Raw genomic sequence first — 12,042 nt, 5'->3', positions numbered from 1 at the left:
TGGTTAGGAAAATTGGACAACATGCTTTTGCACTTAGATGCAAAACAACGTGAAGACCTAACCAGGCTTTTCATAACATTTAAAAGAATCTATAAGTGTAAGCCAGGATGTACAGCCTTAGCCACACATGATGTGGATATAGAGTTTTTTTTTATGTTTGTACTTTTGGCCAGGGTTGTTCATTTTTCTGTCAACTAATACCCTCTCTGCACTAACGCTTTGTCTTTCAGCAAACCATTAACACACCCTTTGCCTTTGCTTCATGACCTTCTTGTCAGTTATTCTCTGTGACCCTCTGTCCTATCAACACTTTCCCTTTTGCTATCACTTGCCCCACCCCAGCATTATTTGCTTAAAACCTATTACATTTCAAACCTTTGTCAGTTCTGATGAAAGGTCACTGACCTGAAATGTTAACTCTGCTTCTCTCTCCACAGATGCTGAGTATTTCCAGCAATTTTTGTTTTTATTTCAGATTTCAAGCGTCTGCAGTATTTTGCTTTTATTATATTACTATATGTGGATATAGAGGTTCTGTTCCTTTAAAGCAACATCCTTACCGCTTATGTTCGGAAAAGTAGACCCAAGTAAAAGCAGAAATGCAATACATGCTGGAAAACAACTTAATTGAACCTAGTCAAAGCAGCTGGAGTTCACCAATAGTCTTAGTGCCTAAACCTGATGGGTCAACCCGACTTTGCATAGACTACAGAAAAGTGAATGCAGTAACAAAGGCAGACTCCTACCCAATTACTCATTTAGAAGACTGTATTGACAGAGTGGGCAGTGCTATGTTTCTTACCAAGATCGACTTGTTAAAGGGATACTGGCAAGTTCCTTTGACCCCTCGAGCCAAAGAGATAACAGCTTTTGTCACTCCAGACAGTCTTTATCAATGCCGGGTGATGCCATTCAGGCTGAAAAATGCCCCAGCCAATTCTCAAAGATTTTTGAATTAGATGGTAGCCAGTGTTCCCAACTGTGTTGTGTATCTCGATGATGTATTAATATACAGTAACACTTGGCAAGAACACTTAAACCAGCTAAAAACTCGGTTTAAAAAACTGCAAGCAGTGGACTTAGTAGTAAATCTGGCAAAAAGCAAATTTGGAAAAGCAAGAGTAACTTACCTCGGACACATAGTAGAGCAAGGACAAGTATTGCCAAAACGGCAAAGTGGAGTTCCCTGTCCCTAAATCTTGGTTGTAACAGTATGCCAGCAGAAAACTTTGGGATTCCCTTTAATGCTAGCTGCCAGTCTCTTTTTATGGTCTCTCTTATCAGCAACCTCGTAGATAGGGTCCGAGCCATTTACTCACCATGCAAGCTTGGTGCTGAAATAGGGTGAATCAAAGACATCGTGCATGTCAATGGCTACATTGATCAGATCATTTATCGCTGTATATCACGCAAACTTATGAACGGGCCTAAGGCCTTCATTTTAGGCTCTGAAAAGTGCCCAGAAAATTACCCTGGAAGGTGGAGCCAAAAAGATGTCTTGCCTATCACAAAAATGAGAAATGTGATATATGAATTTCAATGCCAGTGTGTTGCTAGCTATATAGGCCGTACGTCCCAAAGACTAGCGGATCGTATCAAGCAACATATCCCTTCCACTGTTTGCAATGGGCAAGGTACGGGCCGTACCCAACCAGCCCGTGCTTGCAAAACTCAAAACATAGTGTCCAACATTAGGTTGGACGCGATTCCGCGATTGGACAACATTTGCTAAATAATCCTCAGTGTGCTAAGAATTACACAGACGACCAATTTAAGCTTTCAGTAGGACTCATAGTGTGGTGCATTTGTACGTACTGAAAGCTACAAATATTAATACACAGGGCCCTGTTCATTGCAGACAGAAAGAACATGTACGAACATTGCACCTGTTCCAGCTAAACAAAATAAGTGACAGCCATTCACTGGTTTATTCATCAGGGCAATGTCTTGACCAGTCCGAATCAAGCTGTCTGGTTTAAATTTCAAACAAAACTTGGTAGTTAACTATCAGTCACCGTAAACAGGTGCATTCTCCATGGCAATGCCTCTACCAATCAGCATTCACTTGCCAATCAATCAGCACTCTCTTCTCATACAGTATAAAGTCGTTGTTTTCCCTTACATTGGTATTCTTGCGGATTGTCCTGATGAGTGCAAGACAAAAAGCTTTGACAACATATCTCTATTTTCAGCAAAACTCAAATTAGGTATTTGCTAACCTGATAATAGGAGGTTCAATTTGAGAATTGTCTGGGCCTCCTTCAGCCTCTTCCTCACTATCCCTTTCATCCTTCACTGTCCCTACTACCTGACATACCTGTGCTTGCTTATCCTGCTCCCAGCGATTATATTGTTTCAACATATTCATATGACACAGCTGATTCTTTTTCCGGCGATCTGGGGTGTCAATCAAATAATTTACTTTTACAAATTCTCTTGACCACTTTATATGGACCACTGAACCCAGTGGTTCACCCTGTAGAGGCAGTAATACTAACACCTCATCCCCTGGTTGAAATGTTCGGGTCTTGGCATGCTTGTCTGCCCATTTCTTCATGGTTGTTTTGGAAGCTTTTGGGTGTTCCTGAGCCACTTCGCAGGCTCTTGTGAGCTGTTCCCGGAATATGGATACATAATCTAGCACAGAGGAGTCGTCCCTCTGTTCTAAAAACCTTTCTTTAATTAGTTTTCGAGGATCTCTTATCTCATGTCCATAAACTAATTCAAAAGGACTAAAACCAGTAGATTCATTAGGTGAATCCCTAGTGGCAAACAAAACAAATTCTAGCCCTTTATCCCAATCATGGGGATGTTCATGACAGTATGCACTGATCATCGTTTTGAGGGTCTGATGGTACCTTTCTTAAAGCCGCTTGTGTCTGTGGGTGGAATGCTGAGCACTTTAACTGTGTTATACCCAAATTACCCATAACTTCCTGAAAAATGTTAGACATAAAATTGGAACCTTGATCCGACTGAATCTCAATCAGTAATCCATATTTAGTGAAGAACTGGGTTAACTTCTCTACCACTACCTGAGCGAAATTGTTCTCAAGGGAATAGCCTCTGGGAACCGAGTAGCCATATGCAAGATAGTGAGTATATATTGGTGTCCCATTTTTGTTCTCGGTAAAGGTCCTACACAGTCTACTAACACCCTACTAAATGGTTCCCCAATAACTGGAATGGGAATTAGAGGTACCGGCTTTATGGCAGGTTGTGGATTTCCCACAATCTGGCATGTATGGCACGTCCTTGGAAAGACCTGGCCAGTAAAAATGTCGATCTATATGTGATTGGGTCTTCCGGATCCCCACATGTCCCACTATAGGAATTTCATGGGCTATCCTTAATATTTCCCGGCGATACTTGGGCAGTACCATTATCTGATGAACAACCGTCCATTCTTCGTCTGGAGGTCTGTGAGGAGGTCTTCACTTCCTCATCAGAATCCCACTTGAGGGATAAGGATTTATTTTTCCTTTTGACAAGAATTCCCTATAACTCTCAGGTATCTTATTCACGACCCCTATACTCACAGTGGTTTTTGTATTTGGCCTTACAGCTGCAGTCAAAGCTATAGCCTGATCTGTTGTACTCTCAGTCAGGGCCCCTTTCTCTGGCTTTGTATACCCCAAAAAGTTCCATGGGTTTACCCCGCAACTTCCAGTATTCTGCACAAAGGTGTCCTACTGTGTGACAATGATAACACTTAGCCTGCAGACCTCATTTCCACCCTCAGCGTCTTCTTTTCTGGCCTGAGGAGGAGATCCAGGCACGTTCCCAGTTGTCCCTTCTTGTCCCCAGCTACTTGCCTTCCTTTCACCCTCTCACCTTCTATACTTCTCAGGTTGTGGGGGTGACAGACAAAGGGTGTGGACTTAAAAAGAAGTTCATAATCATCAGTGATTTCCGCTGCCTGTCTGGCTGTTGAAACCTTCTGGTTCTCTACATGGATTCTTACCAATGGAGGGAGTGAATTTGTAAATTCTTCCAGGAGAATCAGTTCCCTAAGGTTCTCATATGTGGCCTCTACCTTTAGTGCCGGAATTCAATGATCAAAATTAATTTGCTTTACCCTCTCAAATTCTATACAAGTCTGCCCAGACTGTTTCCGGAGGTTCCAACTTTTCTGCTGGTATGCTTCAGGGACCAACTCAGAAGCAGCAAGAATAGCCTTTTTTGCCATCTCATAATCTGCAGAAGCCTCCTCAGAAAGCATGGCATAAGCAGCAAGAGCTCTGCCCATCAACCTGCTTTGCATAAGCAGTGTCCAGCTTTCCTGCGGCCACTTCATCTGTCTGGCTATCCTTTCAAAAGAAATAAAAAAGGCCTCTACAGCCCTTTCCTCAAGTTTAAGGAGGGCTTGCACAAATTTAAACAGCTCTCCTCTGGGTCCTGGGCTGGAGCCAGATCTTTCCTCACCAGAACTTTCACTGGGGTCAAGACCACCCCTTTGCCTTAGTTCCATCTTTTTAATTTCAAATTCCCTTCCTTCACTTTCTCTTTCTCTTTAAAATGCTCTCTCCTTTTCCCTTTCCTCTCTGTCAAATTCAAGCTTCTTCATTGTCAATTCTTGTTCAAGCTCAAGTATTTTCAATTCTTTTTCCTGCTCAAGCTCAAGTTTTTTCATTTCCGTTGCCTTTTCTTTTTTTTTGTTAAGTTCAAGCTGCCTCATCTGTAAGTGAATTTTAGCTAATTCAATAACACTATGGGTTTGCTGCCTTCTTCTTCCAATTGCAAATGGTGTGCAATTACTTTAATTAAGACTGCTTTCTTATCCCTTGGTTTTACCTCTAACATCAACAGTTCTTCCAAATCCTTTAGTTTAACCTTGGTTAAGTTTCTCAAATCACTCAGGGACACATCCTCCTTCCCCAGAAAGGTTGTAGCAACTAACAAAGGCATTCTGGTGGTGTAGACTTTACTCTGTTGCACAAGAAACCTGTTTTTTTTAAGTTTTCCTCTTTTCAATTATTATTACCCCACTTCCAATTGTACGTCGTAGACATTGGGTAATCCCGCAAAGAGCCCCAATTATATGTTACAACCAAAGCGGGAGCAGTGCACTGCTTTTATAGTTCCACTTCTCCACAGGTCACAACGTATATTTAATTTTTTTTCCCAGTTACTGATACGGTCAATCATAGACTCTAATTTTATCCCAGAATAAAATACACCAATAAAATAAACAACAAAATTATCAGTTTATTCTCAAACAAAACATAATCAGTAACAAAGTAAAGCATTAACACACAGATTGAAATATGAAAGTTCCCTTTTTACCTTATCACACACACACACACACACCCACACCGGTTAACCCAAAAAAAAGATTTTCTCTTTCGAGCTCTATTACAAAAAAGAACAGACCACAAAAAAAAACTTTGGCCAAATACTTGCAAATTCTTGAAGAAAAAAGATAAGATATGAAAAGATGTCAGATGTCCTATGTTTTGGTTTGGCATCCCAAATACGGGTCGACAGCTGTCACTGGGATCTTCCTAGAACAGTTCTTTTCAGGTGATGCTGTAGATCAGTTTGGGCAGGCTTTCCAGGAGAAATGTGGTAACAGGGGTTTTAGGCAGGCTTTGCAGGAGAAATGCAGCATCAATTTCTTTATTTCTTATACTCGCTTCTAAAAGCTTCTCAAGAGATGGAAAAACTGGCAGGCTTTTCAAAGAGCTGGAAAAGGCTGAGTCGGGGTTTATCCATGGCAAGTTGATTTTTTTTTAACTCCTTTTCAAATCACTGTCCATATCCCAACTGCCTGTCCAAAGCGAAACCAGAATAAAAATCTCAGGAGTCAAGCCTCCTGACCCCTATAAATCTTGACCTGTCACTTCTGTGTAAACATCTTTCCTCAGATCAAAAAGTCCTCGCTGTGTACTTATCTGAAGACAGGTGCCTTCCAGTAACTGTTGTTTACAAACCAAGTCCAAAAGACCTTCTGATCACATCTTCTTTTAAAAAAATCAAGTCCTGCATCTATGGAATCCTTTTTTACAGTTTTAACACACAAGTCCTCAAAATTTAACAAAAAAAAGCGCTCTGAACACCATGTTGGCTATCCTTGATTAATCCATGCCTTTCTAAGTGACAGTTTATCCTGTCTCTCAGAATTGATTCCAATCATTTGCCTACTACCGAGGTTAGACTGACTGTCCTGTAGTTATTAGGTCTATCCCCTCCCCCTTTTTAAACAAAGGTACAATGTTAGCAGGCCTCCAATCCTCCGGCACCACACCTGCATCCAGTGAGGATTGGAAAATGATGGTCAGACCTTCCATTATTCCCTCCTTGGCTTATTATAACAGCCTGGGGTACAATTCATCCAGCTCTGATGATTTATTTATCCACTTTCAAGGATGCTAATCCCCTTAATATTTATTCTCTCCCTATGTTTATCACATCCAATACTTCACACTCCTCCTCCTTAATACAATGTCTGCATTGTTTCCCTCAACCATACCAATATCTTCCACCCCTACACACAGGTTACCTTTGTGGTCTTGTATGGGTCCTACTCCCTCCTTAGTTATCCTCTTAGTCTCAATGTATTGATAAAACATCTTTGGGTTTGCCTTGATTTTGCTTGCAAACATTCTTTCATGCCCTCGCTTTTCTTTCCTAATGTCCTTTTTGATTTCACCTCTCCACTTTCTATATTCCTCTCGGCTTTCTGTAGTATTGAGTTCTTGGTGCCTGACATAAGATTTCCTTTTCTGCCTTATCATCCAGTGCAAGCACCTTGACATCCTGGGGGCTCTAGATTTGGCTGTCTCACCTTTTTTCTTTGTGGAAAGATGTTTACTCTGAACTGCTTGAATCTCCCCTTTGAATGCCTCCCACTGCTCTGACACTGACTAACCTTCAAGTAGCTATTTCCAGTCCATATTTCTAAATCATGTCTCAGCTTAGTAAAATTGGCCTTACCCCAACTTAGAACTTTAACTCCTGTTCCACCTCTGTCCTTTTCCATAATTACATTAAAACCAACTGAATTATGATCACTATCACCAAAATGTTCTCCCAATGCCACTCCTTCCACCTGCCCAGCTTCATTACCGAAAACTAAGTTCAGAACTGCGCCCTCTCTTGTTTCATTTGCTACATACTGGCCAAAAATGTTCTTCTGAATGCACCTTAAGAATTTTGTTCCCTCCATTCCTTTCACACTAAAACTATCCTGGTTAATATTGGAATAGTTAAGATCCCCTACTATTACTGCCCTATTGTTTTTGCACTTCTCAGAGATTTGCCTACATATTTGCTCTTCTATCTCCCTCTGATTGTTTGGGTGTCTATAGTACACTCCCAGTAGTGTGTCTGCCCCTTTTTTATTCCTAAACTCAATCCATATGGCCTCAAAATTCCTCAGATTTTTCCAAAATTCCTTAGGTTTGGGAACGGTTCCATTCGATTGGAAGTTGGCATATGTTACACCACTTTTAAAGAAAAGAGGGAGACAGAAAGCAGGGAACTACAGGCCAGTTAGCCAACATCGGTCATTGGGAAAATGCTGGAATCTATTATTAAGGAAGTCTTAACAGTGCACTCAGAAAAGCATAGTATGATTAAAACAAGTCAACATGGTTTTACTAAAGGGAAATCCTGTTTGACAAATTTATTAGAGCATTTTGAGGATGTAACTAGTAGGGTAGATAAAGGGGAACCAGTAGATGTAGTATACCTTGATTTCCAAAAAAACATTCGATAAGGGGCCACACGAAAGGTGAATTGGCAAAATAAAGCTCTTGGAGTTGGGGGTAATATATTAACATGGTTAGATGATTGGTTAACAGACAGGAAGCAATGAGTGGTCATAAACGGGGCATTTTCAAGTTGACAGGCAGTAAATAGTGGAGTGCCGCAAGGATCAGTGCTGGGACCTCAGCTATTTACAATCTATATTAATGACTTAGATGAAGAGACAGAGAGTAATGTATCTAAGTTTGCTGATGATACAAAGGTAGGTGGAAAGGTAAGCAGAGTGGAGGACACAGAGAGGCTGCAAAGAGACATAGACAGGTTAAGTGAGTGGGCAACAAGATGGCAAAAGGAGTATCCTGTAGGGAAGTGTGAAGTTATGCACTTTGGTCGTAAGAATAGAAAAGCAGAATATTTTTTAAAAGGTGTGCTTGTAAGTGTCGATGTTCAAAGAGACTTGGGTGTGCTAGTACAAGGAATGCAGAAAGTGAACTTGCAAGTACGACAAGCAATTACAGAAACATAGAAAATAGCAGCAGGAGTAGGTCATTCGGCCCTTCGAGCCTGCTCCACCATTCATTATGATCATGGCTGATCATCCAACTCAGTAACCTGTTCATGCTTTCGCCCCATATCCTTTGATCCCTTTAGACCCAAGAGCTATAGCTAACTCCTTCTTGAAAATATTCAATGTTTTGGCCTCAACTGCTTTCTGTGGTAGTGAATTCCACAGGCTCACCACTCTCTGGGTGAAGAAATTTCTCCTCATCTCAGTCCTGAATGGTTTACCCCGTATCTTTAGACTATGACCCCTGGTTCTGTACTTCCCCATCATCGGGAACATCTTTCCTGCATCTACCCTGTCAAGTCCTGTTAGAATTTTATAGGTTTCTATGAGATTCCCCTTCACCCTTCTGAACTCCAGCAAATATAATCCTAACCGACTCAATCTCTCCTCATACGTCAGTCCCGCCATCCCAGGAATCAGTCTGGTAAACCTTTGCTGCACTCCCTCTATAGCAAGAACATCCTTCCTCAGATAAGGAGACCAAAACTGCACACAATATTCCAGGTGTGGCCTCACCAAGGCCCTGTATAATTGCAGCAAAACACCCCTGCTCCTGAACTCAAATCCTCTCACTATGAAGGTCAACAGACCATTTGTCTTTTTTACCACCTGTTGAACCTGCATGCTTACCTTCAGCGACTGGTGTACGAGAACACCCAGGTCTCTTTGCATATTCCCCTCTCTCAGTTTATAGCCGTTCAGATAATAATCTGCCTTCCTGTGTTTGCTACCAAAGTCGATAACCTCACATTTATCCACATTATACTGCATCTGCCATGCATTTGCCCACTCACTCAACTTGTCCAAATCACCCTGAAGCCTCTCTGCATCCTCCTCACAACTCACCCTCCCACCCAGTTTTGTGTCATCTGCAAATTTGGAGATATTACATTTGGTTCCCTAATCTAAATCATTAATATATATTGTGAATAGCTGGGGTCCTAGCACCGATCCCTGCGGTACCCCACTAGTCACTGCCTGCCATTCAGAAAAAGACCCATTTATCCCTACTCTTTGTTTCCTGTCTGCCAACCAATTTTTTTTCCAAGGCAATACACTATCCCCAATCCCATGCACTTTACTTTTACATGCTAATCTCTTATGTGGGACTTTGTCGAAAACCTGCTGAAAGTCCAAATAAACCACATCCACTGGCTCCCCCTCATCAACTCTACCAGTTACATCCTCGAAGAATTCTAGTAGATTTGTCAAGCATGATTTCCCTTTTGTAAATCCATGCTGACTTTGTCCGATTCTACCATTGTTCTCCAAGTGCTCTGCTATAAAATCTTTGATCAGGGACTCTAGAATTTTCCCCACTACCGACTTCAGGCTGACTTGTCTATAATTCCCTGCTTTCTCTCGACCTCCCTTTTTAAATAGTGGGGTTACATTAGCTACCCTCCAATCTGTAGGAACTGTTCCAGAGTAGATAGAATCTTGGAAGATGACCACCAATGCATCCACTATTTCTAGGGCCACTTTCTTAAGTTATGGTTATTGAGAGGAGTTATGGGGAGGTAGTCACACCTCAGGTAAAAGAAGTAGGTAGATGGGTTACCGTCAGGGGAAGGAGAGGGAACCAGCAGGCAGTGCAGGGATCCCCTGTGGCCGTTTCCCTCAACAACAGGAATACCGTTTTGGATACTGTTGCGGGGGACGACTTACCAGGGGTAAGCAATGGGGTACAGGTATCTGGCACAGAGTCTGTCCCTGTTGCTTAGAAGGGAAGGGGGAAGAGGAGCAGAGCATTAGTCATTGGGGACTCCATAGTTAGGGGAACAGATAGGAGGTTCTGTGGGAACGAGAGAGACTCACGGTTGGTGTGTTGCCTCCCAGGTGCCAGGGTTCGTGATGTCTCGGATCGTGTTTTTGGGATCCTTAAGGGGGAGGGGGAGCAGCCCCAAGTCGTGGTCCACATAGGCACCAACGACATAGGTAGGAAGAGAGATGGGGATTTAAGACAGAAATTCAGGGAGCTAGGGTGGAAGCTTAGAGCGAGAACAAACAGAGTTGTTATCTCTGGGTTGTTGCCCGTGCCACGTGATAGCGAAGCGAGGAATAGGGAGAGAGAGGAGTTGAACACGTGGCTGCAGGGATGGTGCAGGAGGGAGGGTTTTGGTTTCCTGGATAATTTGGGCTCTTTCTGGGGTAGGTGGGACCTCTACAAACAGGATGGTCTTCACCTGAACCAGAGGGGTACCAATATCCTGGGGGGGAGATTTGCTAGTGCTCTTCGGGGGGGTTTAAACTAATTCAGCAGGGGAATGGGAACCTAAATTGTAGTACCAGTGTACAGGATGTTGAGAGTAGTGAGGGCAGGGATAAGGTTACAAGGACGCATGAGGGCACTGGCAAGCAAGAACCTGGTTTAAAGTGTGTCTACTTCAATGCCAGGAGCATCCGGAATAAGGTGGGTGAGCTTACAGCATGGGTTGGTACCTGGGATCTCGATGTAGTGGCCATTTCAGAGACATGGGTAGAGCAGGGGCAGGAATGGATGTTGCAGGTTCCGGGATTTAGATGTTTCAGTAAGAACAGAGAAGATGGTAAAAGAGGGGGGGGTGTGGCATTGTTAATCAAGGAGAGTATTACAGCGACAGAAAGGACGTTTGAGGACTCGTCTACTGAGGTAGTATGGGCCGAGGTTAGAAACAGGAGAGGTGAGGTCACCCTGTTGGGAGTCTTTTATAGACCTCCGAATAGTTCCAGAGATGTAGAGGAAAGGATAGCGAAGATGACTCTCGACAGGGGCGAGAGTAACAGGGTAGTTGTTATGGGGGACTTTAACTTTCCAAATATCGACTGGAAATACTATAGTTCGAGTACTTTAGATGGGTCAGTTTTTGTCCAGTGTGTGCAGGAGGGTTTTCTGACACAGTATGTAGACAGGCCAACCAGGGGCGATGCCACATTGGATTTGGTACTGGGTAATGAACCCGGCCAGGTGTTAGATTTAGATGTAGGTGAGCACTTTGGTGATAGTGATCACAATTCGGTTAGGTTTACCTTAGCGATGAGCAGGGACAGGTATATACCGCAAGGCAAAAATTATAGCTGGTGGAAAGGAAATTATGATGCGATTAGGCAAGATTTAGGATGCGTAGGATGGGGAAGGAAACTGCAGGGGATGGGAACAATCGAAATGTGGAGCTTATTCAAGGAGCAGCTACTGCGTGTCCTTGATAAGTATGTACCTGTGAGGCAGGGAGGACGTTGTCGAGCGAGTGAGCCGTGGTTTACTAAAGAAGTTGAAGCGCTTGTCAAGAGGAAGAAGAAGGCTTATGTTAGGATGAGACGTGAAGGCTCAGTTAGGGCGCTTGAGAGTTACAAGCTAGCCAGGAAGGATCTAAAGGGAGAGCTAAGAAGAGCAAGGAGAGGACACGAGAAGTCATTGGCGGATAGGATCAGGGAAAACCCTAAGGCTTTCTATAGGTATATCAGGAATAAAAGAATGACTAGAGTTAGATTAGGGCCAATCAAGGATAGTAGTGGGAAGTTCTGTGTGGAATCAGAGGAGATAGGGGAAGCGTTAAATGAATATTTTTCGTCAGTATTTACAGTAGAGAAAGAAAATGTTGTCGAGGAGAATACTGAGATTCAGGCTACTAGGCTAGATGGTATTGAGGTTCACAAGGAGGAGGTGTTATCAATTTTGGAAAGTGTGAAAATAGATAAGTCTCCTGGGCCAGATGGGATTTATCCTAGGATTCTCTGGGAAGCTAGGGAGGAGATTGCAGAGCCTTTGTCCTTAATCTTTATGT

This window comes from Heterodontus francisci, chromosome 5 (assembly GCF_036365525.1).
Source record: "Heterodontus francisci isolate sHetFra1 chromosome 5, sHetFra1.hap1, whole genome shotgun sequence".
In the NCBI taxonomy this organism is placed as follows: domain Eukaryota; kingdom Metazoa; phylum Chordata; class Chondrichthyes; order Heterodontiformes; family Heterodontidae; genus Heterodontus; species Heterodontus francisci.
This window is presented reverse-complemented; position numbering follows the sequence as displayed.